Here is a 7,311-nt window from a genome sequence, read left to right as displayed (position 1 = left end):
TCGGCGGAGACGTACTTTGAAAGCACATCTGTCAGAGTTCGGTTCAGGAGGCGTTCAAGGCCCTCAGGATGCATATTATGGCGGTATAAGGTGCCGTCCTGAAGGAAGAACAAGTGGAGTGAAGGGTCCGGTGTGGCGGAATTGAGACGGTGGATGATAGAACGTAAAGCCGAGTCGTGGCGTTGTTCGTCCCGTATATTAACAAGGTCCGAGATAGACAACACGCAGGCGTCGGTGTCTTGCTCGGTGACGTCAGGGGAATTCACGGGATGCCGTGAGAGACAGTCGGTATCTTGATGAAGCTGACCGGACTTGTGAACCACTGAAAACGAGTATTCTTGGAGGCGCAGAGCCCCACGACCAAGGCGGCCTGTAGGGTCTTTGAGCGAAGAAAGCCAACAGAGGGCATGATGATCAGTTACGACGGTAAAGGAGCGGCCAAACAGGTAGGGACGAAATTTTGCGACAGCCCAGACAAGAGCAAGACACTCTCGTCCCGTGATGGAGTAATCCTTCGCCAGTGTGGACAGGAGGCGGCTAGCGTACGCAATACCACAGTCGTGGCTACTCTGACGCTGAGCGAGGACGGCACCGATTCCATGGCCGCTGGCATCTGTGCGAAGTTCCATCGGTGCAGTCCGATCAAAATGCGTTAAAATAGGGGAAGTCGTGAGGGAATCTATAAGCGCCGAAAAGGCAGCAGCTTGGGATGAGCCCCATGTAAAAGCAGCGTCTTTTTTGAGGAGCGCAGTAAGGGGACGAGCAATGACGGCGAAATTACGAATAAAACTACGGAAATAGGAGCACAAGCCAATAAAACTGCGTACGTCTTCAGCCGAACAAAGTACAGTAAAATGGTTCATGGCGCGAACTTTTTCAGGATCGGGCTGGACACCTGTCGCGTTGACGAGATGGCCAAGTACGGTTATTTCACGGTGTCCGAAACGGCATGTTGAGGAGTTGAGTTGGAGACCGGCATTGCGGAATACCTCGAGCATGGCGGAGAGGCGCTGAAGATGGCTGTCAAATGTTGGCGAAAAAACAATGACATCGTCAAGGTAACACAAGCAGGTTGACCATTTCAAGCCGCAAAGAAGCGGATCCATCATGCGCTCGAATGTGGCCGGCGCATTGCTAAGGGAGTTAAGAATGCGTTTATTTCGCGGTCCAGTGGCTCAACAGAAATCTGCCAATAACCTGAGCGAAGGTCAATAGACGAGAAATATTGCGCGCCGTGAAGACAGTCGAGTGCGTCGTCGATACGGGGCAAGGGATAGACGTCCTTTTTCGTGATCTTGTTGAGGTGTCGATAATCAACACAAAATCGCCAGGTGCTGTCGTTTGTCTTGGCCAGCACAACAGTAGCGGCCCAATTACTCGAGGACGGTTCGATGATGTTCTTGGCCAGCATTTTATCGACTTCCTTTTGGATTATGGCGCGTTCCGCAGCGGAAAAGCGATAAGGGCGCCGGTGAACCGGTTGAGCACCGCCGGTGCGGATGGAGTGCTGAACAACTGTTGTCTGGCCTAAAGGGCGATTTTCGAGATCAAAGATATCGGAATATGACAGTTAGACCCGGCGAAGATCTTCTGCTTGCGTATGCGGGAGGTCGGGTGATAACATTTTTTCGAAATTGGCACATAGCGACGAGGTGGCTGTGAGAGAGCCGGAAACAGTTCGAGGGCCGTCGACGGCTAACACACAAATCGCGCATTCCTGCAACGACGACACGGTGGCAAGCGCGATAACTGCAGGTAGCACGTGGGTAGAAAGACCAAAGTTCAAAAGTGGCAGGCAGCTTTTGTTGTCGCGTACGGTAACCACAGTCTGTTGGATAATGACAGAGTGCATCAGGACCACGTCGAGAATCGGGGAAACAACGTATTCACCATCGCACACAGGAGGAGAGGGACATAATAGGACGTACAGTCAACCACAAAAGTTTGCGGACCACGCGAGCGCGTGGCCAAGAGCCTCTTCGCGACACTTCCGCTACGTCACCAGCGATCGACAGCAGCGCTACGTTGAAGACGCATCCCTCCTTAAATCTATGGCCTGTCTATTTTCGCACTGTGCGCAAATATTTTCTACCTATCTCTTTCAACGTGACGCGCTCTTTGTTAGCCAGGGCTATTTGCTTATATTTTGAGAGCAGAATATCAGTACAAGTAATCAGACAGCGTATTCTTCGGCTGTTATCAGTTCTATTTTCGCGTAGCCACGCTGTTTTTTTTTTTTTCGTGAGTGCGTGAGTGAGCGGTGAGGCTGCCATGGGACACAGATGCTTAGTCAGTAGGCACAATTTTTCCGTTCCTCCCCCATCGCTAAGTGACAGTAGCGGCCGGGATTTGATCGCCTGCGCCCAGGTTTTGCTGCGCAAAGCCCGAACCACCGCGCTGCTATAGTGGTTACATTTAGAAAAATAAGAAATAATCGGGTGCGATGACTCTTTTTATAACCCTTTGCGACACGGCGTCCTCGTTTGGGGACTCGAACTTCGGAGGCGCGTCCCACGCCACGTGTTTCTTCAAATGACCTAAAACTCAGTGTGCACATTCGTGTCCGCTTCCTGATGGGACAACTAGCGGTCAGTTAACTTCATTGTCCTGCGTATTGCTGCAGATGATCACTTTGCTGGAGACACTACCATGTTAGACAATCGTTCGACGTGCCGCGTTCCAAGACCAACGTCAAGAGTATTTTTTTTTCTCCGGTCGACACGAATACAACCGAAAAAGCAAGTGTGCATGCGTTTCGGGCCTAATAGTTGATTCTTTTTATGCAAGCATTGAAGCTGACGGATTTCAGAATAATTAGATAATGAGTTATACGCTAATTAATTTTTTTTACTGAAACTCGCACAAAACAGCACATTGCTTCGTCTTCTTTCTTGGAATGTAATAGTGAGCGTCTTGAAATGATGCCATGCGCATTTGATGCATTTGCAGACAGTGCCTCATAATTCGTGTCTGAAGGGGATGAATTTATTCACAAGACATTTACAGAAGTGTCATGAAACATAGGTCTCTCAATGATCTAGTAGGAAGTGAAATGTCCGCCGTTTTCTAGCACCTTATTGATGCGTGTGGGCATCGACTCGTACAAAGATTCAGTAATCTCCGGTCGACCGCGCAGGCTTTCCCATTCTTGCGCGATCGCTTGCCACAGCGTATCGGCCGTGCGGCCGCGGTTGGCTCGTGTGGCCAGCCGTTTCTTCAACATGCCCCAGACATTTTCTATGGGATTCAAGTCGGCGCCACATGGAGGCCACTCAAGCTGGCAAACAGCGTGTTCTTCTAGCAATGACTGGACGATACGTGCTTTATGGATCGGGCTGCGGTCGTGTTGAAAAAAATAGCAGCCGTCGCTGAAGGGACCGTCCAGCGCATACGGAACGAGGTGTCTAGTGATGACGTCGCAGTACCGTGACGCAGTGAAGGGCCCTTCCAGACGCACAAGGGGACCAAGGCCATCTTTGCTGATTGCTCCCCACATGCTCACGGAACACCGTCCACTGGATAGAACACTCTGTGTGTAATTAGGCAGATATCTGCAAGAAATAGCATACAATTGGGTTCCAGCGGCGCGTCTAAAAATGTGATTCCTCTTGCGTATGAACTTTATAATGCTGTTATAGAGTTGCAATAGAAAACGTGCAAACATCATTAGATAGTACTGAAAGACCCACTGGCAGCTTTTAATTAGCTTCAGAGACTATGAAACAATCACACTTCACACTATGAAACAATCGTTAATGTTTTCAACATAATACCACTACAGAAAAATCTCATAATGTCCAAAAGCTCATTTTACGTGAAACATGTTGTGATGCAGAATTAGCTTCGTGAATTAACTGCCAATACACTGTAAACACACCTGCAGTTTAGTGGACGCCAAACCCGCTTCCGTTGGTCCCAGCGCATGGAAAAAGTTGACTCGTCGCTAAAGATGACATCGCCCCATTTCTCTGTTGTCCAATCTTTCATTGCTGTAGCGAACATGAGTCGTTCTTGTAGCTGGCTGTCTGAGAGGCAGGGCTTCTGTGCTGCTACGAAAGACTGCAGGCCAAGCTCACTCAGCCTTCTTCTTACAGTCTCAGACGATACCGTGAGTAAGAGCACTTCTCGCATATCCTCTGCACTTTGAAAAGGATCAGCCACGATGGCGGCCGTAATCAGGCGGTCCTCTTCCTCAGTCGTGGCCCTTGGACGCCCACTGCGCTCCATATCTGTGAATCTGTCATCGTCGCGGAAAGCTTGAATAATCCTATTCACGGCAGTCCGGCTCCTGTTGGTTCGGCGGCAGATTTCGCGCTGAGGTATTCCCTCTATAAATAAACGCACAATGTGCCTTCTTTCGTCAAGTGGAACACGCAGCGGCATCTTTCCAAATAGGCAATCACCACGTGGCCTGAAGCAAGTCTACTACGTTTTCAGCGACTGATGCGAAGATGCGCCTATGTGTGAAAGAAAATTTTCTATGCATCCGCTTTTTCTTTATTTTTGATGACAGTGAAACACCTCCCTACCCTTTCTCTCAAGACGCAGAAGCAGCAACACTCATTGGACCAAGATGCTGCCAACCAAAGTGCGCCAGTAAACGTCGCGTAAAAAAATCGTCGCAGCGCTTCGTGAAACTTATCTACCCACTGGCACACCAGTCGACAAAGGTTGCAGTGATTGCTCCGATACTGCTATCAAGCCAGATATGTGGCGGTCTTATCGCAGAAAGCGCTTTGCGTCAACACAACGAACAATGTCATGCACGGGAATAAAAAATTAACAGGCAGGCGAGTACCAAGAGGGTTCATATCCGGGAGAGCGCCCCTGTCGCCGCTAGGTGGCGTACCGCTAGGTGGCGCGGATAGGCAGTCTGGCACGCGCTCGCGTGGTCCGCAAACTTTTGTGGTTGACTGTACGTGGAGGCTTGCGGTGGCAGTTGGAGGAACTCGACAGAACATAAGCGGCTGGGAGTGTCCCATAGCACGTGGGCGTCAAAAGGGAGTTCCAGTTGAAGGGCACCTGTGGAGCAGTCGATAAGGGCTGAGTACGTCGAGAGAAAGTCTAGGCCGAGAATCACATCGTGGGGACACTGCGCAAGCACGGCAAACAACCCAATGGTCTGATGGCCAGCAATGCACACTCGGGCGGTGCACATACCAAGAACGGCAGACGAGCTGCCATCAGCGACCCGTACTGTGCTCTGAAATGCGGGCGTAATCACTTTGCGGAGCTGAGTACGGAGAGTAGCGCTCATTATTGAAATCTGCGCTCCGGTGTCTATGAGGGCCGTAACGGTGACGTCGTCCACTTGAATGTCCAGAAGGTTTCGGCGCGTAGGTACAGTCAACAGAGGATTTGTATATCGGGTCACTGATGCAGCATCACCTCCGGGAGCTGCACGGCTTAGTTTTCCGGGGCGTAGGTGCCAGGCCGTGCAGGGGACGATGACCGGTATGGTCATGGCGATCGAGATCGACGGCCTTGTGGGGACGGTGAGCGGCTAAACCTGGAGTGTGGAACGGCAGCATCAGAAGCATCGGAAGCATGTGGATCAGAGCGAGGGGAAAACCGTCGAATGTTGCCTCCAGGACTACGCCAAGATCAGGTTCTCCAGTTTGAAGGCGACGACCAGCTACTGCGGCAGTGACGGGCAATGCGTCCAACGCCAGAGCAGTTGAAACATATGGGTCGGTCATCTGCCGTCCTCCAGTCAGCCGGGTTTCTGGAGCGTGAAGGGTAGACCTGGTTCTGGGTGGCATTTGCAGGGGTACGTTCGGATGTACGGATGAAACAGACGGCCGATGATAATCCCATGTTCGCAAACTCCTGGCGGACGACTGCTTGTATGAGTGACACGGTGGGCAGGTTGGCTGACTGAACGTCTGGAAGAACGGCCGTAGGAGCTAGAGCTTCGAGTTCGCGGTGGACAATACGTGTTACATCTTCTGACGCTGTAGCCTGTACAGACGTCGGCGAGTTTTCGCATGATGATGTGGCGGCGGTGTTAGGTAGCCGAAGGAACTGGCGGGTGATGCGGCGACTCTTCGCTTGTTCAAAGCGCTGGCATTCCTTAACTATAGCGTCGACCGTCGTACAGTCCTTACACACCAGTTTATTAAACGCGTCGTCGGCTATTCCTTTTAAAATATGCGATATATTGTCATCTTCGGCCATTTTTGCGTCAACTGTTCGACAAAGACCCTGTACATCCTGTATGTACGAAATGTACGATTCAGTGGTCGTCTGGATACGAGATCCTAACTTCTTTTTAGCGGCCTGCTGTCGGCCAAATGATCTGCCGAACAACTCACGCAGTTTCGCCTTGCAAGCGTCCCAACTTGTAAGATCTTCTTCATGCGACCGGTACCACACGCTAGCCGTTCCTTTCAGATAGAATATCGCGTTGGCTAACATAACCGTGGGCTCCCACCTGTTGCGGTTGCTGACGCGCTCGTACATGTCGATCCAGTCTCGACATCCAAGCCATCTGTGCCAGAAAAGGTTCCCGTGTCTTGTGGGTGCAAAAGAATCACAGGAGCCGGTGGCTGCTGCACCGTCGGCACTTCACTGGTCATCGCGGAGCAGCCAAGACGGTGACCGCTTCGAAGTTCCGTGCTTGGTTGACGGAGCCGGCACGTTGACAGGTTTACCCAGCACTTGTACCAAAAGATGTTACGGGGATAACGTTTATTTAGGCAGTATTGCTACATACAAAGTTTGGAAAAGCTTGGTTTGGTTTGGTTTGGTGCCTATAGAAATAGCACAACCCACTACGGGGGATTGGCCATGAATCGGGCGGCAGTGGGAAGAAAAATGAAGGATACCTAAATGGGATTTTCTTACTTAAGAATGAGATAATAAATAAATTCTGATCGTAAATATTAATTTTCATGCTATAGCATCTTAAAATTTGAAGCAAATATTTTTGTTGTCTTGTGAAAACAAATTAGCATGGCATTCTCCCTGTTTCCATAGGTAGGTAGGTAGTAAACTTTATTGACGTCCTGAAGTAGTCACCCCTCGTTTTCATGGAGGGAGGACCACGGGCCGCTCCCACGTCGGGACGGGAAGGCCCAGCCTCACCGCCGCATCGTGGGCCTGCTGGACTGCCTTGATTTGATGGAACCAGTCATGACTCTTTATCAGTAAATAAAATGTGTCTTGCAGGATCCCTTGATCCGTGTGGTGCTGTAAAGAGGGGCACTCCCAGAGCATATGGTTAAAATCGCTGTATCCGCCGCAGTCGGGACACGAAGGAGAGACCTCCGTGAAACGACTATAGATCGAGAGGCTGGGATACGAGTGCGT

This window comes from Dermacentor silvarum, chromosome 5 (genome assembly GCF_013339745.2).
Source record: "Dermacentor silvarum isolate Dsil-2018 chromosome 5, BIME_Dsil_1.4, whole genome shotgun sequence".
Lineage (NCBI taxonomy): Eukaryota > Metazoa > Arthropoda > Arachnida > Ixodida > Ixodidae > Dermacentor > Dermacentor silvarum.
This window is presented reverse-complemented; position numbering follows the sequence as displayed.